The 24615-nt window shown below is 37.4% G+C and overlaps 1 long non-coding RNA gene across 3 annotated transcripts in view; it reads left to right on the top strand.

The window, feature by feature from the left end:
• The window catches only part of LOC142345542 (uncharacterized), a 168777-nt gene that overhangs the window by 128363 nt on the left and 15799 nt on the right, over window positions 1-24615 (top strand). The window contains exon 3 of one of the 3 annotated variants that reach the window (XR_012759338.1): window positions 307-514. The exons of the other annotated variants lie outside the window; for them this stretch is intronic. This is a non-coding gene — a long non-coding RNA (uncharacterized LOC142345542). Of the gene's footprint in view, window positions 1-306; window positions 515-24615 lie in introns of those variants that run through there. 3 annotated transcript variants of the gene reach the window in all.

The following is a 24615-nucleotide window of genomic DNA, read 5'->3' as shown; positions in this document are numbered from 1 at the left end:
AGCTCTTTTAATCGATTCTAGCAAAATTAGTAATAAAAGTCGAGTTCCTCAACGGGAGCAGATTAATCGGAGCTCTTTTTGGGATAAAACGTCAGAATTATTAAAAATAAGTCATTTTTCTATTTTGGGTCATCATCTACTTTTGCAAAAATGTCAGCTGAGTTAAAATTGACCCACTCAGATTTCCCAGATTTAGAGGAGAACACGCTGGTACAAAAAATGTTTTCCTTGGGTTGCTTCTAAGTTTGAGGCCAGTGTATTCTAAAATTCGTCTTCGTCTTTATGAATTGTTTTTGTTTGTACTAGGAAATAGAGCCGAACGGAAGCAGAGCTGAATGAGAAAAAAATGAGAATCAGAGCCGAATGCTTAAACTTGATTGGCTATAAATTTTGGTTGGTTTGAATTAAAATGAAACAAATGTAAGAAACGGCGGATTATTCAATTGTTGGCATTTTTATCAACTGCTGGTTTGCTAACATGTGAGTATGCATTTCTTTAAGGACCTTTTAGAGTGAATCGAAAACAGTGAATCTATAATTGTGAATTCAACATGTTATTATACCACCCTGGTGATCGTTTATGGTTTCCGGGTAATCATACAAAAAGCATACATGTTTTCCTTCCACTCATACATTGATCATCCATCCATTTCCTTTTAATCATATATTTATCAAAAATGATTTCAGGTGAATCGTAATATAGCCTCAAGTGAATTCTCTTTTATGATCTCTTACTAATCATACAAGTATCACATATGATTTCCTGGTAATCATACAAGGATCGTCTTAAAAAATAGCCTATGATTTGTATGACTTCATATATGATTTTTGTATGATTACTAAGAAGTAGCAACCCGGGTTTATTATGTATGATTCTATGGTTCTATGGTCTGGTTGCGATCCACTCAGCAGATCCGTGACTCCAACCCCCTGAGGGGGGGGGGAGGAGGACGTTACGACTACAGATAGAGCTTCGTTACTCTATTTTGTAGTTAGCTTTTCACAAAAAAGTGCCTCTAAAGCAATAAGTTTGAAATACAACCAATCATAGCACGGGAAATATTTGGCTTGAAATCTCATTTTATGACGTCCTGCTCTGAGCCTGTTTTGGCTCTACTGGTTTCTCTACTTTTGATGGACGGAAATGCCACAACTGTTCTAAGGCTAAGGTCCAGATTGAAACCGGTAAACACAACTCCAATCAAATATACTCATCAGAAATCGCATGAAGAAAAGCTTTTATCTACTTATAGATTATATTAAGAATACATTAATAGAGAACAACCCGATGTGATAGATTGCGCAATGATAAAGAATTTGCTGGTGCATTTCATCCAGTCAACCTTCGTTCAGCTTCTGATTGTTAAGTACTTAATTTCTTGAAAATTATACTTTCCAAAAGAAATTTGTTTACTAATAGACGCGAAGCGATGGCGCTACTATTGGGGACATCGTGGTTTTTACAACTCAAAGAATTTGAATTGTATTGAGACGCCCAGTGATTCGAATCCCGAACACCTTTGCGGGAAACCCGCGAATCTTATATTTGCTCGGCAATCTTGGCGGGGAACCGGAGAAACGTATTTTGTTCAGTAATCTCTGTGGGAAACCTGGGGATCTTAGTTTTCCCCAGTAAACTTGGTAGGAAACCGGGAATGTCAGTTTTTCCAATGATCTCAGCGGGAAGACAGGGAATAGTAAATTTTCTCTTTAGTTTAGCTCGAAAAAACGGTAACGTTGAATTTTTCCGACGAAGATTGAGATTTCGAAGTAGATTAGTCAGTAGATTCTTTAGTGGGAAAACTGTTGGGATGTAACTAAGATTTACGGGAATCGTTACCTTGGGCGCTGTTTTCTTAATGAACACACAGCCCGTGAAGCCCAGCGGGACTTAAGTTTCATAAGTGGCTCAAAGTGAGCTTCAGTAGTCCTACAGGTGATTAGAGTGGTGCAGCTGCGGGGATGGTCTTAATTAAGGTTAAAAGGTCGTTTTAAGGAGTTTTTGGGCTCAAAGTGGTGCAAGTTGTCAAGTTTTTTTTGTGATTTTTTTGAGTTTTTTGTTTCTTCAGTCTTAGGTTGAAGTTTTTAAGAATAGATGTGGGTTTTTGCGAGACATAGATTTTTGTTATGAACATTTTATGAGCTATATGTTTTGGTACTACAAGTAGTATCGTATATATATATATATATATATATATATGTATATATATATATATATATATATATATATATATATATATATATATATATATATAGGAAGATCGGGGGGGGGGGGGAGATCCTTTGGAGATCCGTTCAGCAGAGGGGGATCCCTGATCCCTTAGGGCAGATCTTTTAAGTTAGGAAAGTGGTAATTGCGCTACATGTATTTGTCTGTTGGCTTATTGTTGGTATTGCGCTATTGGAAAGCCATTCCAGTTTCAACTTTTCTTGCTTATTTGTGGCAAGACCTAGCGAAGTAGATTTGAATAAAAGCTGAATTTATACGTTACAACATATAGAATAGAATTGTTATAGAAACTGTTATAGATAAGAGAATTAAACACGTACAAAAGCGTCAAATTGCATACAAAATAGCGCATTGTTTTGTTAATTAAGAGTCTGATTCTATCGCTTCATAATCAATTAATGGGTAATACACTGGACGTTCTTCTTCTATCTCATTTTCATCGGCAATTTCATCAGAATCAATATCAGACTCTGTGATTGCGGCGGTTCTTACGAAGCCGAGGTCAGGGATTTCAGCGTTGTCTCTATTCGTTTCAACTGTGGTTTCAATTTCCCTCTGGTTATCAATTTCGTACAACTCTCCAGACGACCAGGAAGTCAACGATTCATTATCGAAATTGTCGTCTTCGTCGAAGAAACGATCGTGGACAATATTTATGTGACCAAACGGCAGCGTATCGATCCCATTTTCAAGAATGTATCGTTTATCGTCGAAAGCGTTGAGCGACACTTTATTAATGGTTACTGTATGGAGTTGGTGGCTGCTAGAAGCTATTCTATGGTTTTGCGTGCGGATCAAACGACCAGAGGAGAGAGTTTCTTTGAATCTATCATGCGTCAGTTGTCGTTGTGCTAATTTTGTGACGCCTTTAGCTGATTTCTTTTCCCCGCCATCTAAATTAAAATATTGAATATTAGGAACAGTCCCAACTAACAAGCTGTATATTGATACGTGTGAGTGTGATGAAAACTAACTTACCAATTGCAATTTCTGAGTAGAGTTTCGGCTTGAGAGCACAAAATTCTTGAATAGGCACGCTGGCAAACTCGTCCATAAACTTCAGGACGACATATTCGTTCACTTTGGAGAAGAGCGGGTGCTGTGGTGGACAATTAGAGAAGTCGAAATGTTGCAAAATATGATTTTTTTGGCGTATATCTTCATAAACGTCTATTGTATTGATTCGATATAGCAGTGAATCAGTGTCCGAGTAGAGAACTTTGCAATCAAAATTTGGCTTCATCACTGTATAATGGAATTGGAACATGTGTAATTTGGCCAGATCAAATACAAATGCCCCTAAAATAGTGGGTTTGTTCCAATAAATCCGTTCTTTTGCAGTTTGCATCGCAGCCATGCTCTCTCCAAAGATTTTGAACGATTTAAAATGAAAGTTTTCCGTTCTTTGTAGCACACTTTTAGCATTTCGAACAATAACGACTTGATCACGGTTCCCTTTTGACTCGCACGTTTTTCCGAACGCTGAATTATTCATGCCCTTATAGAACTTTTTGCCAAAAGCAGTACTGGCAGCAATCCGGAGACTGGTATTTATCTCCATGTAGGGTCGCATCCAGTTGGCTTGCTCAAACTTTAATGCCCGATGAAGTTTTGTGATTTTGAGCCCCATTGAATTGTAGAATTTTGCAAGCCGATAATGTAGCGTGTAGCGGTTTTTAGGCAACAGCGTTTGGACGAGTTTTGGCCCGAATGACTTTTCAGGTAAGTACATCTGTACTTTCAAATTTTTCTGGTAACCGCTCAGCCAAGAATCTTTGATTTTTCAATTTGGATGGCGCCAGAGGGTAATCTTGATGAGCTTCAAGAAATTCGGGTGGATAATCAATATCAACTTCAAGTATATATCCATGCTGTGCCGTTGACGAAATTTTGAGTAATTCCTCGAGCGTGATATGTGCATCTAGCGCAAAATCCTTCAAGGGCAAATGATCGTTCTGCATTACGCCGCCATAGAGGTTATTTGCGTCTAGCATCAACGCATATGTAGACGGCTTAGAAGCATCATAGTTCGGCAGATGGCAGTTGTTTGCTTGAAAGAGTTGTTGCTCATAGATTGAAGACACTCCTCCGCGCATCATGTTCTCTACAAGTTCAAGTTGTTCTCTCTCGGTTAGCAAATGCAGGTGGGGTTTGCAGACCTTGAGGAACGCATCTCCTGATAAATTTGATGCTCCATAGTACTGTGCGCAATCTAAACCGTACGTGTCATAGCAGATATCTCTGAAAGCCTCAAAGACGCACGCCAAGAGCAAAGTGTCACAGGTTAGATAAAGGTCGTGGAAGTCGCCGATGTTTTGACAACCAAATTTTGAAAACACTGTTTGGGCATGATTGTAGTCGGTTTCGCTGATAGTGACTTCACCGCTATGCAATGTATTTTTCCATTCCGATAATGGAGGCAACACTTTTTCTTCAAACACTTGTTCTGATGTGATGTAGGAATAACAGTAAAAACCTTTTTGGCAGAGAAGTTGAAAATCGCTATTGGAGTAAGATTCATACTTAGAGCGTAGAATGTCAAAGCGATTGTCAGGCAGATCAGCTACCAAGGACTCGAGTGATTGGGGCATGAAGTTAAACGAGTCAATTAACCTTATGTATTCAAAGATGGGTACTTGTTGTCCGGCCTCCGACTCAAAATTTTTTATGAACACTCCAACAGAGAGTGATATATAGTTTTCGTCCGTAAAAGGTATAACTTCAAACTTCGTTTCCGGCTCACACTCTGCTAGTGCAAGACATATATGATGAATATCATACTTTTTGATATTATGACCAATCATTGGCGTAAAGTTAGATGTTCTGCGACGAGTGTTACAGAGTTGATGCGCCCACCCTAGAAAATGACCATCGTAGTGGCAATGGTCAAGAACAAGCTCAGCCTCATCGTTTATTTCGTTTTCACAGATCCAACATCTTGTATTATTTTCACGCACTGGAACAAGTCCTGGGTAGGTCCATAGAAAGCTCGTTTTCGGTTGTAGATGTCCCGCGCCAGTACGTGCAAAGATTTTACAAATTCTTTCATACATTTGTCACCTCTTTTGAGTTCAAAGTAGACAGGAGTTGCTTTACCGTTCTATGGCTGCTATAGCATAACCACAAGGTTCTAGTTTTTCAATTGCAACTGTGTAGGAAGTAGAGGGTGAGGGTTGTGCTGTAGCAATTGGAACAAGATAAGATTCTGTGTCAAAGTATAGAACGATAGGAAGAGACCAGCGTGCTTTCCAGTTTCTGAACTGTAGGGAAGTTTTGCTTTTTTTGGCATAACAGGTTCTGCTGCTGCATGTTCACTGCATGTTTTAACATGTTTTTGATAAGTTTCTCTGTTTGTACACAAATGAAAACAATTTCGACAAATACGCTGCGCTGCACGGTGCGCTATACCTTTGAAGTATGCGACAAATCGTTCCAGATTCAAGATGAGGACGTAGTGATGGGCATTCTCATCGTGGAGGAGAAGAAGGTCCATTGTGAAGGATTGGTTTGGCTTTTTGGAAACGTAGATCATCACCAAACGTGTTCCCTCGATTCTGTAAACAAAACAGATTCATGAAGACCAATACAGTTTTATCATTTTGATTAGTTTAGCGGGAATATTTTAATTTTTTTGATGTTATTAAAGAAAAACTTACCCGAAAACATTGACGCGAACGTCGTTGGCGTCCTCAAAGTATGGGCATGGGCATCTGATAGTCTCCAACCGACTGTCACTCCGCATTTTTGTACATATCTGGATTCGTCTTTTCAGTTCCCGATCGACCTTATGTCAGTAAATTGATTCGATTTTTGATGTGATACGCGGCAACAAAACAATACACGAAGCAGTTGTGATCAAAATGGTTTCGTATGTTGAGCAATGAACGGCATCCGTTCAAGAAACCAGGTAGAGCTATATATGACGATGCATGCACGGGGGCAAAGGCGGCTATCTTGATTTCCAGTCTGTTTACTTTGCGTAGAATCCATCCACTGCCTTGTGACGAAAACATGAAGAGAATATTCAACATCTTACTCAACATCTTGAAAAAATCTTCGTTTGGGAGTCCATCCAAGTACACTGCAGTCATTTCGGAGCTAGCAAAGATTTCCATAGCTAGTTCTTCGTTGTCATTTTCGTTTCTTTCTTTGTACAGATCCAGAGACACAACAAACTGAACCTTTTTGGCTGCATTCGAAACTTCGCTGTTTATAAGGTCAGTTATGATGTCTCTATTGTTCAGCATGAACTCCATGAGATCTTGGTCGTCCTCCGTTCCATTAATAGTGAAAACTTGAAGTGCTCCTTGAAAGGCGGATTCTGTTGGTCTTCTGCTTGTTTCACTAGTTCTCGAGGGCAGTCCATGTTGATCTCTTATGTGTGTGGCAAAGCGATCAGCAGAATCAAAGCCAATGTAGCAGTAGAGACAACATTGTACTAACGGATTATGTCGGTTTCCGAAAGGTCGTTCGAGAGTTCGTAGATCTCTTGTAGTGAAATCACGCTCACAGCGGTACACTGGCACTCCAACTTCATCTGGATGCAAGTTTCTTTGGTGACGATCGCGGTTGGTGCGAAATGTGAATTTGGCGTTACAAAATTTGCACGAGAAACTCATAGTTGAATCAATTTGAAGATAAAATGGTTTTGAGTTCGAGCTAAACCAAACCTTCAACTCTCTAAAAATAACCAACATGTTCAAAACGAAATTTCTAGGGACAAAGTTTCTTTCCAATCAGTTAACTAAAGGATTACACAAGAGTGAATAATATCATTGCCCAAGGTTCACAGCGCAATTAATTAAATTAGGAGATGGATGAAGCTTTACAAACAACATTTTTTTTTGATCCCGTAAGAGGGCGTCTAGCAAATTTAGTCAAATTTATGCAAATTTAGTCCTGCTTTATGCAAATTCCATCATTCGTCAGTGAGGGCGTAGATCATGTTGTATGCAAATCCATTTGCATACATGATTGGTATTCTGGCCAAAGAGGGCTACAATCGTGTCTTATGCAAAGTTGAAATAAATTGCAAATACCAATGTTTAGCCGTAATAGTCGATTACATATGCGTAATTTCTGTGCAATATAAGCGTAATTACTATGCAATGACGTGTTTTAGCGACCCTTATATGGTTAAATAGCTTTATTGGTGTTCTAGTGCAACTGAATATCTCTTTTTAGGCATAAAAAAGTTGATTATCACAGTTTTTTTAACCAAAAACATTGAAAAAAATTTTTTTTGAAAATAGATGTGAATTTTAGTATAACAAGTCTCATCAATGATTACTGGAGGTTGTAGCAGAATCAGTTGAGGGTTGAAAGATTTTAAAAAACTAAGAAAAAATGTTTTTAAAAATTGGAAAAAAATTGATTTTTTTTTGTTTTTTTTACGCAGTTTTTAATGGAACTCATACTTGGCGAGCAGCTAGCTTCATCATTCTTATGATCAAAGTTTCACAGCGTTAGATTTCATTACGACCGGTTTTTACAGAAGTGTGAAAAAACCTCGGGAACACGATTTTTCAAAACATCTGGCAGCCACATGTTTCTAATTGAAAACAGGTGTTTGCGAAAAAACGTGTTCCCGGGGTTTTTTGGCCATGATCATCATAACTTTTTATTTCTGTTACAAAGTCGTAAGAAAAACTCATTCTGATTATTTTTCAGCAAAACAACCACATCATCATTTTTTTTCACTTTTTCGGAAAAATTGACCTTTTTTTCAGAAAAAAGTGTTTTTTCTCTAAAAATTTTTGAGGAATTTCTAAAGTAACACCCTCAAATTGTAGAAAAAAAAACATAGGGATAACATTGAAACGTTAAAAAATTGCATGTTTTCAAGTTATTTGAAAGAAAAAAGTTTTTTCAAAATTTATAGTTTTCACAAAGTTTTTGCTTTTCTACAAATAACTTTTTTTCTGTTACAGATATGAAAAAGTTTATGGGGACCAAAAATTTAGAGCGTGTTTTTTTACATCATATGAGATACTTCTCAGTAGTTTCCTCATCAGTCTTCCACTTGTAGGGTGACAAGTTAAAGACAAAAATATGTGACTGAACATAGATTTTGTTCTCTGTGACCCATAAAATTTTGGTCCTATTAGGGTTAGAGTTCTATTGTAGAACACTTTGCGCTCAGCAAAATGTCTCCTAACAAAATTATCCAACTTTTTCGTTTTCATTGTTTTTTTTTGTTTTTCGTCAAAAATTTTCCAATTTTTCGAGCAGTTTGTTCCAAAAATGGTTTGAAAATGGGCAAAGACAACACTTCTCAATAAAGTTGTTCAGGTCCTATTTTGTAGACGATATTGTGCACTATAAAACCATGTTTATACATGTTTCTTCATTTGTCAAATATAGTCACTTTTACAGGTTTTCGAAAAAAAAAATTCAGTTTGTCTTTAGTCCCTCGAATTTTTTTCTATTTTCAAAAACCAAACTAATAATATTAAATTTTTATTTTGTACACAAAGAATATTTAATCTCCTTTACAAAATCGAAACATATTAGTCAAAGAAATTGACTCAAAATTTTTATAAAACACAATTTCTGATTACTCCAATAAGCAATTCTTCACACAATCAAACTGAGAGTTTAGGTTTCTTTTCAGAAATTCTAATCAAAGAGTTTTTCACAGGGTCCAATGGACCTTCTTTTTTTTGGCGCGAGAGTCACTTTCGGCGTCTCGGTGTTGTCGGGTGTTGTTTTTGTTGTTGTTGTTGTTGCAACCAAGCTTGAACCGGTCTCCAAAATTGTTGTTGGTGTTGTCGAGCCAGACGGAGTTCTGAAGTCGGTCGCAGACAAATTCTGCTTCAATTGACCTGCAGTCGGTAGTGAGCCAAAATCCCATGCAAGTTTCTCCTCTGTAACGGGGGAAAACAGAGACGGTGAGCTCTCCGGAGTCACAGTGGCACTAGGATCAGAAGTTGGCGTTGAAACACATCCTGGTGTTGGCGGTGGTGACTCGGGAGAATGTGGAAGGCCCCATAAATCGGCTAGGTCATTGCAGGGCCGAACTACTACCAACTGGTTTTCGAAAAAGGGCACGCAGTCACAATCGTATTTGTATAGAATAGTTCGAGTTTCTTTTGGCAGTGTCACAATGTCATACGGGTAAAGAGGATGTGTTAACGACAAAGGTGTAACGAACCCGCCTGAAGTGATAAAGGTTCCACCGCAATCTTCACTCTCCTTTTTGTCCGGCAAGGTTGCAATGAAGTTAATGAAGATTTTGGGTATCATAGAGTGTTCAAACGTAGTCCAATTCTCCTCTTTCTCATTTGTGCTTTTTTGTTAGATAAAAACCACAAAGTTTTTGTAAAAGTTTTGGTACACAATTGTTCGCTCCCAGACATTGTTTTGATCGTTCAGGATATATAAAGACATTTTCTGCGTTTGAAGAATTTTGAAGAGATAATAAAGTTTTAAAGAATTTTGGAATGCTTTGAAGAGAAGATAAGCAAATTGAATGTTTTTGATAATTGAACAAGAAAAAGTTGTGAAGGTGTTTTAAGCGCAAGGATATTTGTTCACAAAATTTGACTTCTGCTCAGACAGTAGACTTTCAACAAAGTTAAAGAGTAGCGGGGAATTTACCCCCATGTAGTTTATGTGAGTTAACAATGGGAGTCCAGTGGCAGTTCTCTTATCTGCCCCCGGCACAACCAAAGGCCAACTATTTTGGCCCGGAATTTTGATTGAAAACATATGTGCTTTACTGCTTTGTTTATAACAGAATTAGGCACACGCCTTAAAACTGCACATGTATTTACAAAATTTTAGTTGAACGCCAGGTGTTTTTCATTAATTTGGACCAAGTTGGATAAGTAGACCACACACGTGTAACTCACGCATGCCGCGCGCCTGAGGTGGGGAGCACGTTGCTTGTAATTGAAACCACACTTTGGTTCCTTGTTACGAGGGAATTATCACACCCAACACGTATTATTCCCCTCTTATCAGTTAGTTTCTTTGAAACTCATGGTGTTAGGGACTATTACCAGTGTGTATTTGTGTGTGTGTGAGGGTTATCAAGGCAGTGCCAAGAAATACCTCGTTTTGATCTAAATATAAATCCGCGATATATAAATTATATGGGAAATACCTGGGCCTCTGAAGACATGTGATATATGTAAATCACTTGAAACACCCTTATCAGTACCGTTTTGGAATGAATAGTAAACATTTGAACAATTTAACCTTTCGCTAACAGTTGACAACGTTCTACAACAAAAACTTCCAAGCTAATTTGGTACAAATGCCTTTCACTGCAAGCAGAGACAAAGAGTACGGTGATCGCTATTTCGATATATCTAAAACAGAAAAGAGGTTGATAAGAGCTACTCTCAAATCTATGAAAACACCGGGACGTATGTCTTTTTGAAACTTTTTAAGAGAAAAGACATTGAATACGAATATGAACAGAGAATATCCCTTACAACAGAGGAATTTGACAAACTTATGAAAAAAAGTGGCAGAATACGAAATTTGGTGCCAGAGTCAGAAGGGAAAAAAGATACTTCGGTTGCTAAAAAACCGGTGGTTAAAAAACCTAAACTAGCAGAAAAAGATTCTGGATACAAATCAGCGTCCTTATCCTCGGCTGCTTCCACAGATTAATCAAAATGGTTGAAGCAATGTTTGAACGATCGCCGGGTTTCTTCAAACAATTTCAGAAGGCGTTCAAATTTTCAGTTTGCGATGAAAAACCGGAGTTGAATGGTGTAAAAATTCTGCTGTGTGTGTTCATTTTGAAAACGCCTTTTGCACTTTGAAAACTAACCATTACCATGTTTTGATGGATACATCAGACGTGACAAAGTCTTCAGACAAATCAAAGTTTAAAAAAAAGCTATACAGTGCCTTGTCTCTACACGACATTATTTGAAAGAAAAAAATTTTTTCAAAATTTATAGTTTTCACAAAATTTTTGCTTTTCTACAAATAACTTTTTTTCTGCTACAGATATGAAAAAGTTTATGGGGACCAAAAATTTAGAGCTTGTTGTTTTACATCATATGAGATACTTCTCAGTAGTTTCCTCATCAGTCTTTCACTTGTAGGGTGACAAGTTAAAGACAAAAATATGTGACTGAACATAGATTTTGTTCTCTGTGACCCATAAAATTGTGGTCCTCCAAAATTTTTGTTAAGAGTTCTATTGTAGAACACTTTGCGCTCAGCAAAATGTCTCCTTACAAAATTATCCAACTTTTTCGTTTTCATTGTTTTTTTTGTTTTTCGTCAAAAATTTTCCAATTTTTCAAGCAGTTTGTTCCAAAAATGGTTTGAAAATGGGCAAAGACACCACTTCTCAATAAATTTGTTCAGGTCCTATTTTGTAGACGATATTGTGCTCTATAAAACCATGTTAATATATGTTTCTTCATTTGGCAAATATAGTCACTTTTACAGGTTTTCGAAAAAAGAATTTCAGTTTGTTTTTAGTCCTTCGAATTTTTTTCTATTTTCAAAAACCAAACTAATAATATTAAATTTTTATTTTGTACACAAAGAATATTTAATCTCCTTTACAAAATCGAAACAAATTAATCAAAGAAATTGACTCAACCTTTTTATAAAACACAGTTTTTGATTACTCCAATAAGCAATTCTTCACACAATCAAACTGAGAGTTTAGGTTTCTTTTCAGAAATTCTAATCAAAGAGTTTTTCACAGGGTCCAATGGACCTTCTTTTTTTTTGGCGCGAGAGTCACTTTTGTCGGGTGTTGTTGTTGCTGTTGTTGTTGCAACCAAGCTTGAACCGGTCTCCAAAATTGTTGTTGGTGTTGTCGAGCCAGACGGAGTTCTGAAGTCGGTCGCAGACAAATTCTGCTTCAATTGACCTGCAGTCGGTAGTGAGCCAAAATCCCATGCAAGTTTCTCCTCTGTAACGGGTGAAAACAGAGACGGTGAGCTCTCCGGAGTCACAGTGGCACTAGGATCAGAAGTTGGCGTTGAAACACATCCTGGTGTTGGCGGTGGTGACTCGGGAGAATGTGGAAGGCCCCATAAATCGGCTAGGTCATTGCAGGGCCGAACTACTCCCAACTGGTTTTCGAAAAAGGGCACGCAGTCACAATCGTATTTGTATAGAATAGTTCGAGTTTCTTTTGGCAGTGTCACAATGTCATACGGGTAAAGAGGATGTGTTAACGACAAAGGTGTAACGAACCCGCCTGAAGTGATAAAGGTTCCACCGCAATCTTCACTCTCCTTTTTGTCCGGCAAGGTTGCAATGAAGTTAATGAAGATTTTGGGTATCATAAAGTGTTCAAGCGTAGTCCAATTCTCGTCTTTCTCGTTTGTGCTTTTCTGTTAGATAAAACCCACAAAGTTTTTGTAAAAGTTTTGGTACACAATTGTTCGCTCCCAGACATTTTTTTGATCGTTCAGGATATATAAAGACATTTTCTGCGTTTGAAGAATTTTGAAGAGATAATAATGTTTTAAAGAATTTTGGAATGCTTTGAAGAGAAGATAAGCAAATTGAATGTTTTTGATAATTGAACAAGAAAAAGTTGTGAAGGTATTTTAAGCGCAAGGATTTTTGTTCACAAAATTTGACTTCTGCTCGGACAGTAGACTTTCAACAAAGTTAAAGAGTAGCGGGGAATTTACCCCCATGTAGTTTATGTGAGTTAACAATGTGAGTTCAGTGGCAGTTCTCTTATCTGCCCCCGGCACAACCAAAGGCCAACTATTTTGGCCCAGAATTTTGATTGAAAACATATGTGATTTACTGCTTTGTTTATAACCGAATTAGGCACACGCCTTACAACTGCACATGTATTTACAAAATTTTAGTTGAACGCCAGGTGTTTTTCATTAATTTGGACCAAATTGGATAAGTAGACCACACACGTGTAACTCACGCATGCCGCGTGCCTGAGGTGGGGAGCACGTTGCTTGTAATTGAAACCACACTTTGGTTCCTTGTTACGAGGGAATTATCACACCCAACACGTATTATTCCCCTCTTATCAGTTAGTTTCTTTGAAACTCATGGTGTTAGGGACTATTACCAGTGTGTTTTTGTGTGTGTGAGGGTTATCAAGGCAATGCCAAGAAATACCTCGTTTTGATCTAAATATAAATCCGCGATATATAAATTATATGGGAAATACATTGGCCTCTGAAGACATGTGATATATGTAAGTCACTTGAAACACCCTTATCAGTACCGTTTTGGAATGAATAGTAAACATTTGAACAATTTAACCTTTCGCTAACAGTTGACTACGTTCTACAACAAAAACTTCCAAGCTAATTTGGTACAAATGCCTTTCACTGCAAGCAAAGACAAAGAGTACGGTGATCGCTATTTCGATATATCTAAAACAGAAAAGAGGTTGATAAGAGCTACTCTCAAATCTATGAAAACACCGGGACGTATGTCGTTTTGAAACTTTTTAATAGAAAAGACATTGAATTCGAATATGAACAGAGAATATCCCTTACAACAGAGGAATTTGACAAACTTATGAAAAAAAGTGGCAGGATACGAAATTCGGTGCCAGAGTTAGAAGGGAAAAAAGATACTTCGGTTGCTAAAAAACCGGTGGTTAAAAAACCTAAACTAGCAGAAAAAGATTCTGGATACAAATCAGCGTCCTTATCCTCGGCTGCTTCCACAGATTAATCAAAATGGTTGAAGCAATGTTTGAACGATCGCCTGGTTTCTTCAAACAATTTCAGAAGGCGTTCAAATTTTCAGTTTGCGATGAAAAACCGGAGTTGAATGGTGTAAAAAATTTTGCTGTGTGTGTTCATTTTGAAAACGCCTTTTGCACTTTGAAAACTAACCATTACCATGTTTTGATGGATACATCAGACGTGACAAAGTCTTCAGACAAATCAAAGTTTAAAAAAAGCTATACAGTGCCTTGTTTGTACACGACATTCAAGATTTTGTTTGCCAATTCAAATACCCCAGAGCTGAATGGAGAAATTTTTCAAAAGCTTGTTTTGGCGGTTGAATACAACAAAAATTTGAGCATAGACTACCACTCAATTCAGAAACTGTTGCCAAACTTCTCTAACGTAGCTGCTAAACAAAAGGTCAACAACAGCAGCAACGTGACGTTGAATGAAGACAATCAACGACGACTACAGCAAGGAAGCAGCGTACAGTTTCAACTCCATCAAAAGTCATTGCAAAATTTTATTGCAAAGTCCAATAACCAACAAACTCAAACTGATAGCTTTGCAAGTGAATCTCTTAAGAGATTTCAAAATATCTTGTTTGGGCCACACTCAGGTGCTTTCTGCCAAATAATGGACATTTTTTGAGCGGATATGGTAATTTGATTGTTGATACTGATGTTTTGTTTGTACGCATAGTGTATGAAGAAAAAATAAAGTTTTGAAAAAAAACTTATTCAACTAAGCAGAGTTTTAGTAGAGTTAGTTAGAGCATCATATCGAATCAAATCAACATCACTCATTTTACAATTTCTGTGTTGTTATAAATGTAATGAGCAACAAAAATACAAAACAAGCCACACAAAATAGAGTTTTGTTTTTGCATAGGTTGATTTCTAAGCAATTCATACACGTTTTGAATATCAAGAACAGCGGAGGCCAGTCTGTTGTACAAACATTTGTATGATGTTAATTTCTGACCAAGCGGATCAGCAAAAATGTAATTGCCATTCTTCCTACACAAAAGTGTCCAATGTGTTCCAATAGAATCAGAGCTGGATAAATTCACAATAATGAATCTGTTTTGTGACAATTTCAAGGGAAAATTATCAGCTGCAAAGACACATCAAAATTTGTACTTTAGAAGTTTACATGCTTGAATCAGGCTGTTTACCTCGTCTTCATCCATTAGTTTTGAAGAATATGATTTTTAGAAACTTTCCGAGCCGAATCGATGAAAATAGTACTCGCTTTCTCACCAATAATGAAAATTTCTATATTACTTGGCAAGGCAACTGAAAACTTGAGTTCAATTGAAATTGAACAATTGGTGAGTTAAGGGTAAATAAAATCATGCGACGCCTGCTGAGTGCTTGTGAGATCAAACACCATAAAAAAATGGCTCGGGTACTCAGACCATTTAATTCCATGACCATTGTCAATATAGGCTAAGTCAGACATTGTGTTGAAATATAAGCGTTTGTCATCAGTTGTATTTATTGGACTGTCAGCAACAGTAAATCCATTTCGGTAAATGCAAATCTGCTCCAGATTGAATTTACAAAAGTGGAAAGGATTGAATTGTTTGCTTCCTAAAAACGCTTCATTTGTGTTAAGGCATATAGCTAGACGTCGAATTGGCTCCCTGCTGAAAAAATCTTCTTGTTTCCAGCTTTGCAAGCCAGTAGAAGCAAGAAACGTTTTAGTTATGGTCTCCAAATACGGATATGACGCTGGACTTGATAGTAGAGTTTTTTCAATTGGAGAAACCACGTCATCGTTCCACGTCATTTTTCTCACATACAAATTAGCTTCTACAATTTTTACTTTGTAGGGTTTTGCAGCATCGTCGGAAATTGTGACAAAATCATCTATTTATCGTCGAAAAGAAATTCGCAGCGTCACACCACTCAAAAGATGTCGATCGCAAGTAAAAAAAATCTACAGCTACTTTTCCATAAAAAGTGCATTCGGCAGATTGTCTAATCAAAGCTTTTCGTCTGTTAACTTCAGCTGCCAGAAATGCCACGGAGTTCTCTTCGTATGAATAACCTTGACATGCCAACCAAGTTGCTTTAGCATCTTTGTTATGAGAAAATTCAGTTTCAATGAAACTTTTGTGAGCATAATTTCCATTTGCATTTGAAATTTTTAATCCGTTGGCAGATACTGTACAGTCAGAAAAGAGCGAATGTAAAACATTATTGCAGAAGTAAGGGGCGTCTGTTTCGGTGACGTCTGCTGCAGCTCCAGCGTCATCTTTCAAATCGGCTTCAGAACCTTGAATTATCTTGCATTTGATTTCCAGGAAAATTTTTTGTAGGTCAATGAAATTATTTCTGTCTCAAGCCACCTCAAATTCGAGCATGGGTCCGTTAGGGCTGTACACTGGCCTTACATTTTGACAAAAACTACCATCAAAAGTTACAAGAAGCGCTGGTTTTTCAAACAAATCCAGGGAACTATGTGTTGCCTCTGTTGGTAACATATTACCGATCATCTTTAACTCTAGCGAAGAGATCCGACGGACTTCGTTTTGGCTGTTTATTTTTTGAAACGACTGTCTTTCTCATATTAGTACTTTTTTCTATCTTTTGAGCCAGATCGTTTAGACCGTCTCCGATTCATTCGGTTTTGTCGTCTCATTCGCAGTGCTAATTAGCCTCCTGTTTGCTTTTTAACTGTATTCGAAATAAAGTTTTTCAACGCCTGATTTGCGGATTTTTTTTTGCTGACAACATCCACTAACTCTGGCACACGTTGTAAGAGAAGTTCTTTTCCGACACGTTTTGCTGCGGGTAGAATGAATTTTCGTGCAAGCGGTAAAGCGGTTCGACCTATGCCACTTGCTAAAGCTCCAAAGCCACCTCCTCTTTGTCTATGGTGTCCAGAAAAATAAGGCAACGAAGATGCTTGATTGGTATAGTACGATTCCATTGTTTTAATCACCAAATTTTTTGAACTGTAACGTCAATATTACTTTACCGGTCCCTGAAAAGGGGACTAATTGACCTGTTTCGTTACGTAACTCTATGGAAATTGATTGAATCGTATTTGAAAGTAGTTTTTTATAGTCCAAATTTGAAAAAACTATTCTATGTGTTGGTTCAAGTTCACACACGCTACCGTTTTTCAAACGTCGTTTCGAATCAATGACACGTAATCAAGGCGCCTTAGCATCACCAACATATTGATACTCGATAATGTTTGTGTATATGAATATTAAGTGCTTTCCCGCGCAGAGATCAGCAGGGAATTCTCCATAATAAGCTTTTGTCTCATCGCTCTTCATTAATTTATTTGATGTAGCTGTATTCATTTTGTACCCAATATGTACACCATGTTTATCTGGAATTCTTGTAAAACCCACAATACTGGGTATTTCTTCACTAGGAAAAGTGATTCCCTCATTTTTACCAAAAAGTTTTTCGTATTTTCCAGTACTCTTGATTTCACGAAACGAAAAATTAGGTAGTCCAACTGTTCGCTTGATAGTAAATAAAAGTTGAGCAACAGTGTCAAAGTTTCCAGCCTTGAAATAGAATTTTTCTCCACTGTAAGGTCGAGAAATGACATTGGCATCAGATGCGATTCTTTGTGAGTCCTCGTAACCCTTAAGACTATATGCTATCAAATCTCCATTCACCACATGCTGAATTTTGGTCGGAAACATAATTTCGCTTATAGCTACCATCCAGTCGCCAGATAGTTGAATTTCATCGTTGAAAAAATTTCTGAACGAAGCTAGTGTGTTTTGATCAAAGATCTCCATCGAAGCGCTAGAAATAACATGTACCGTAAACTCGTCTTCGAATCGTTTACTTCCCATTTTTTAGAGGAGACTCTCGTACTAGTTGAAGTTCGGGTTGATAGAATTTACCCTGGATAACTTCTTTATCCGCATCAATAAGAGAATACGTGGGAGGATGCAATGTCGGGATAGATGCGATTTCATATATCTCGTCAGTAAACGACTGTTTGTAGCCCTTCCCGAAAGTCTCCTCTTTTTTCACTATGCGCACAAAATCACCAATATAGAATTTGGGTTTTTGAGAATTTGTCGTATTTGCAGTCAAGGACACAAGCCTTGGAACGTCTTTCTTCGTGACTTTGTTCGGAGCGAGCTTTATCGTTCGATTTACTCTAGAATTGATTGTTTTAACAAACGCATCCAATTTGTCTAGATATGAATAAGTCCACTTTTCTTCTAAACATCTGTAGATTATATTTTTCAAAGAGCGTATATTTCTTTCCGCAAAAGCAGAGTTTTTCTCACTGAACGGACTGTATAAATGAATTCCGCGTTCAGTGAATAGAGCTTTGAAGGCCCCTAGGAACTCTGTACCATCATCAACCCAAACTTTCTCAAGTTGTTGATGCTTGATCATCTTTTTGAAGACCTGTGCTGTCTCTGTGTCATATTTTGTTTTCAGTGGCTCAACCCTGAGATTTCTTGACAAACAGTCAACAGCCACAAGCAGATATTTTACACTACCGTTGTATTTTGCAAGTTTATCAACATGTGCTAGATCTACGGACCAGATCTCATTTATGGCGTTAACAACAACTTTAAGCCTTGGAAACCTGAGGCGACGTGAACGGTATTTGTTAAAAGATGGTTTCGTTTCCAGATACATTTTCATTTTCTTCATTGATAAATTACTCAAATTTTGCAATCTCCTTGCGCTTCCAAATGACGCAGGACCGTTTAAATAGAGCTTGTCAAGTTTTCGCACATCGTCAATAGATATCCCAGTCTTTTCTACGCGCCTCTTCCGCTGTCTTCTCTTTACTTTCATCGACTCTTGGCTTTGCATGTTTTTCCGTTGGTTCAAATTGTCTTTCTTTTTGCTCTTTTTTTGTTTTTTGCTTCGGTTGTTTGGATGCAGTTTCCTTTTCATCTTCACTGTAAAACTGATCTACAACTTTTTTGCGTGAGTATTATAAACCAAGTCAGCTGATATATCAAGTTCACTCGAGATTTTGGAATACTTTGACAAGTCAATTTTTTTTGTGGGTTGTTGTAAATTGCACAAAAAGCTTGTTACGTCTACTCCTTGAGGCTCATCGTTAATGTGCAGAATGTTAGTCTCTTCACTAATAGAAACATTATTTGAATGGAAAATTTTATTTGGAATAATTGCAGCTCTTTTGGTTTTGTTTTTATTCACTAGTTTCGGTTCTAGCATTATTGAGTCGAATGCTGAATCCTCCTTTTTTAACTATTGGCTCTTTTTCCCTGTCATCACTAAAAAACGATTCGGTTCTTGCATCGTCTGCATCACTTATTACATCACCGCTACTCTTTGTTCTCTTGATCGACCTATCACTGTTAGTGTCCGCACCTTGTACTTTTTTCTCATTATTTCGTTCAAAATTCGGATTAGTCCTCTGTAGGAGTGCTAACTGAGTTGCTTTTTGCTGATACCTTGGATTATCAAATATTTCTTCCTTGGTTGGGTTTTTTGAAATGAACATTCTTTTAGGGATCAAAACAAATTCTTCTGCATGCATTTTTCTGCCTTCAAGTAAATAAAGCACGACAATCCCAACGTTTGAATGAATTCTGGTTTTTTGGCTAAAACGTTTCGCTTCTTCTCCAAACTTGTTTTCTTTGATAATAATTGTTGAAATGATTTCTCCTGATTTTTAAGTATCTGCTTGTTCACTGGAACGTTGCCATTGATCACATTGAGCAAACACTCACAGAGAAAGTTTATGAAGCTATTTGGTGCTTGTTTGAGGAACTTTCTGAAATTGCCCTCGGGCAGCTCGAGCATTTGCTTTAGCATACATAACTCTTTCTCTCTCATCTGTCAAAGTAGTGATAACCGCTTTGGAGGACGGTAGATAAAAAATTGTTGGACCTGGTAGTACAATATTTGAACAATAACTTAGGGAGTCTGATGTTTTTGGATCTAAGTCAATGCGTAAGTGTCCAAAAGGTTGTTTTGTTGCAAATTCATAGCTTTCCTTCAAAAAATTTGTATTGTTTAACTGTTTTCCGACATAGGTGATCTGCTGTATGTCTCTAGGTGATTTGAACAAAATGATATGGGTTGTGTTCAGATCAATCGTTCGCGACCATTTACTCTGTTGAAATAAGTTATGCTTAACATAAATCACACTAATATTTCTATGGCGTCCCGCAGTTGCAAGTTTATAGCTACCATCCAGTCGCCAGATAGTTGAATTTCATCGTTGAAAAAATTTCTGAACGAAGCTAGTGTGTTTTGATCAAAGATCTCCATCGAAGCGCTAGAAATAACATGTACCGTAAACTCGTCTTCGAATCGTTTACTTCCCATTTTTTAGAGGAGACTCTCGTACTAGTTGAAGTTCGGGTTGATAGAATTTACCCTGGATAACTTCTTTATCCGCATCAATAAGAGAATACGTGGGAGGATGCAATGTCGGGATAGATGCGATTTCATATATCTCGTCAGTAAACGACTGTTTGTAGCCCTTCCCGAAAGTCTCCTCTTTTTTCACTATGCGCACAAAATCACCAATATAGAATTTGGGTTTTTGAGAATTTGTCGTATTTGCAGTCAAGGACACAAGCCTTGGAACGTCTTTCTTCGTGACTTTGTTCGGAGCGAGCTTTATCGTTCGATTTACTCTAGAATTGATTGTTTTAACAAACGCATCCAATTTGTCTAGATATGAATAAGTCCACTTTTCTTCTAAACATCTGTAGATTATATTTTTCAAAGAGCGTATATTTCTTTCCGCAAAAGCAGAGTTTTTCTCACTGAACGGACTGTATAAATGAATTCCGCGTTCAGTGAATAGAGCTTTGAAGGCCCCTAGGAACTCTGTACCATCATCAACCCAAACTTTCTCAAGTTGTTGATGCTTGATCATCTTTTTGAAGACCTGTGCTGTCTCTGTGTCATATTTTGTTTTCAGTGGCTCCACCCTGAGATTTCTTGACAAACAGTCAACAGCCACAAGCAGATATTTTACACTACCGTTGTATTTTGCAAGTTTATCAACATGTGCTAGATCTACGGACCAGATCTCATTTATGGCGTTAACAACAACTTTAAGCCTTGGAAACCTGAGGCGACGTGAACGGTATTTGTTAAAAGATGGTTTCGTTTCCAGATACATTTTCATTTTCTTCATTGATAAATTACTCAAATTTTGCAATCTCCTTGCGCTTCCAAATGACGCAGGACCGTTTAAATAGAGCTTGTCAAGTTTTCGCACATCGTCAATAGATATCCCAGTCTTTTCAACGCGCCTCTTCCGCTGTCTTCTCTTTACTTTCATCGACTCTTGGCTTTGCATGTTTTTCCGTTGGTTCTTTTTGCTCTTTTTTTGTTTTTTGCTTCGGTTGTTTGGATGCAGTTTCCTTTTCATCTTCACTGTAAAACTGATCTACAACTTTTTTGCGTGAGTATTATAAACCAAGTCAGCTGATATGTCAAGTTCACACGAGATTTTGGAATACTTTGACAAGTCAATTTTTTTTGTGGGTTGTTGTAAATTGCACAAAAAGCTTGTTACGTCTACTCCTTGAGGCTCATCGTTAATGTGCAGAATGTTAGTCTCTTCACTAATAGAAACATTATTTGAATGGAAAATTTTATTTGGAATAATTGCAGCTCTTTTGGTTTTGTTTTTATTCACTAGTTTCGGTTCTAGCATTATTGAGTCGAATGCTGAATCCTCCTTTTTTAACTATTGGCTCTTTTTCCCTGTCATCACTAAAAAACGATTCGGTTCTTGCATCGTCTGCATCACTTATTACATCACCGCTACTCTTTGTTCTCTTGATCGACCTATCACTGTTAGTGTCCGCACCTTGTACTTTTTTCTCATTATTTCGTTCAAAATTCGGATTAGTCCTCTGTAGGAGTGCTAACTGAGTTGCTTTTTGCTGATACCTTGGATTATCAAATATTTCTTCCTTGGTTGGGTTTTTTGAAATGAACATTCTTTTAGGGATCAAAACAAATTCTTCTGCATGCATTTTTCTGCCTTCAAGTAAATAAAGCACGACAATCCCAACGTTTGAATGAATTCTGGTTTTTTGGCTAAAACGTTTCGCTTCTTCTCCAAACTTGTTTTCTTTGATAATAATTGTTGAAATGATTTCTCCTGATTTTTAAGTATCTGCTTGTTCACTGGAACGTTGCCATTGATCACATTGAGCAAACACTCACAGAGAAAGTTTATGAAGCTATTTGGTGCTTGTTTGAGGAACTTTCTGAAATTGCCCTCGGGCAGCTCGAGCATTTGCTTTAGCATACATAACTCTTTCTCTCTCATCTGTCAAAGTAGTGATAACCGCTTTGGAGGACGGTAGATAAAAAATTGTTGGACCTGGTAGTACAATATTTGAACAATAACTTAGGGAGTCTGATGTTTTTGGATCTAAGTCAATGCGTAAGTGTCCAAAAGTTTGTTTTGTTGCAAATTCATAGCTTTCCTTCAAAAAATTTGTATTGTTTAACTGTTTTCCGACATAGGTGATCTGCTGTATGTCTCTAGGTGATTTGAACAAAATGATATGGGTTGTGTTCAGATCAATCGTTCGCGACCATTTACTCTGTTGAAATAAGTTATGCTTAACATAAATCACACTAATATTTCTATGGCGTCCCGCAGTTGCAAGTTTTGAAAATTCTTTGTCATTGAAAATATCTTCACACGAATCGTCAAACACAAGCAGAACATTTTCCAGCTGAGAATTGAGTTCGAATCCGGAAAACTTAGTGAAAAAATTTTCACTTTACGCTCTATTGTGCTGAACACGACGGACCACAAACAGCCATAAAAAGCCTATCGCTAGTGGATATTATTTTGTTCATAGCTTTGGATTTGGAAGAGCGTAGCCAACTGTGCACGAAAGCTATGAAAACCAAAATGCTGATTCCTCACAATCAAGTTGGGAAAACACAAGCTTGGTTAAAGACACTACGATAAGAAAAAGTATTATCAAGATTTGAGTAAAATAGACGACTTCGGAACGTGGTAGCCGAGAATTAAAAAACTTCCACGAACGCCTCTCATGATTTTCCTCATCAAAAACTAAAGCATTCAAACCCCCTACATTAGCGGAGTCTATCTGGTCTTCTTTAACACTCATTTGAAAATAAGTTATTTGCAAAAATTAATTTACACTCAGTTTTTTAGTTTAAATTGCATTTTTGTTAGTCTCTCTTTCAATCCAAAAGAATTCATAAGAAGCATATCTAGAGTCTTTGCCGTCTTTTTTGTAAGTCACTTTATAGTTTGCCTGCATTCCGTAACCACTTCCATAGTAGACAATAGACTCTACGTTGTTTTGACTGACCAACATTACAATTTCATCAGGGAGATTGTCATCTTCCAGAGGTACTTGAACTGGTGCTGGCCAATTGGGCGTAGGTAAAGGGGTTTAGTTTCAGTTTTCTCATTTTCTTTTGTAACGACATGATACATTTGAAAATATTCAAGTAGTGAAAGATATTTCTTAGCGTCTCAATTTCTTTAGTGTTGCAGAGAATCTGTTGTTTTCGCAGAATATTTTGTCCGCGTGATTCTATTTTCTCTTCTTTCAAAAAAGTCAATCTCAACTGATTATCGTTCGTTATGTAACTGCATACTGTCAAACTTGGAGATAAATTCACTTGAAGAACTGACGGAGCTGCCTTCTCCACTTGACGGCTCATTGGATGGCAGAGAGATCCAATAGAAATACAGCTGTGCTTTCCTTTTAGCACAATGTTTCCTCTTTTGCTTTTCCGGTAGGTAGAAAAAGTGGAGAGCACAAGTAATGTTATCAATTGGCGATTTAATATCTTCAACTTTCGGACAAAGAAGAGTTTCCAAATCTATTACCTCTTTCTGCAAGAGAGTTTGGAGTGATTCTGTTTTCTCTTTCCCTTTGGCATAAAATTTCCCTAACGGAAACCGAAGTTTAATGGCGACAAAAATTTGTGATAGAAACCAATAAGGATAAGTACCGCTGTTCCAAGACAAACCATGTAAAAATTTAGTAACCCACTTATGAGATCTCCAGTCACTAGCGGAAAGTGAGTTGTAGGAAACTGGCGGAAGAAAAAGAATTGTGTCCGAATAATTATTTGAACAAAGCGATAACTCTTTGATTATGAAACCAGTTTTCTTGAAACGAAAACCTTCAAAATCCAATATCACTATTTCTTGTTTCAGCATTCCAACAAAGTGAACGAATTGTTTTTGAACGTCTTCACGAACAAACAAAAAGCCAATCCCGTGATGTGACCCAAATACTCGTTCGTAGTTGGACAAGGTAACACATAGGAGTATCCAGGGCCTTTACGACTGTACTCTGCTATAAAACCTGATGCATCGTGGAGTATTGCATGAAGTCGAAGTATTTTGAACGATTTGAATTAGTTGTCCAGCGACGAATTATCAATTCCAATTAGACCTCCATACGGTCTCAGCTTCAATGTTGCCTCCAAATCAATATCAGGATCAAGGTATTGGCAAGCAGCTAGAAAATACAGAAACCTTTCACCGTATTTTGGATAATTGTTCCTTATCTCCAGGTAAATTTCATGAATATTTTTTAGATCAATGGTTGCTATCGTTTTGGCCATCCTTTTCTACAAATATTATTCTGGCAAAATGAATCCTAATCGTACCTCCTAGGATTGACCACTCACAACCAAAGTATATTCACACAAATACATGTAGCGAAAATACCGCTAACATGAAGGATCTTCCCTCACACTCGCGAAAAATATATACCAACAA

Source organism: Convolutriloba macropyga, chromosome 9 (genome assembly GCF_964194025.1).
Source record: "Convolutriloba macropyga chromosome 9, txConMacr16.3, whole genome shotgun sequence".
Lineage (NCBI taxonomy): Eukaryota > Metazoa > Xenacoelomorpha > Acoela > Convolutidae > Convolutriloba > Convolutriloba macropyga.
Note: the sequence above shows the minus strand (reverse complement) of the source record. Positions and strands in the feature narration are given on the sequence as shown.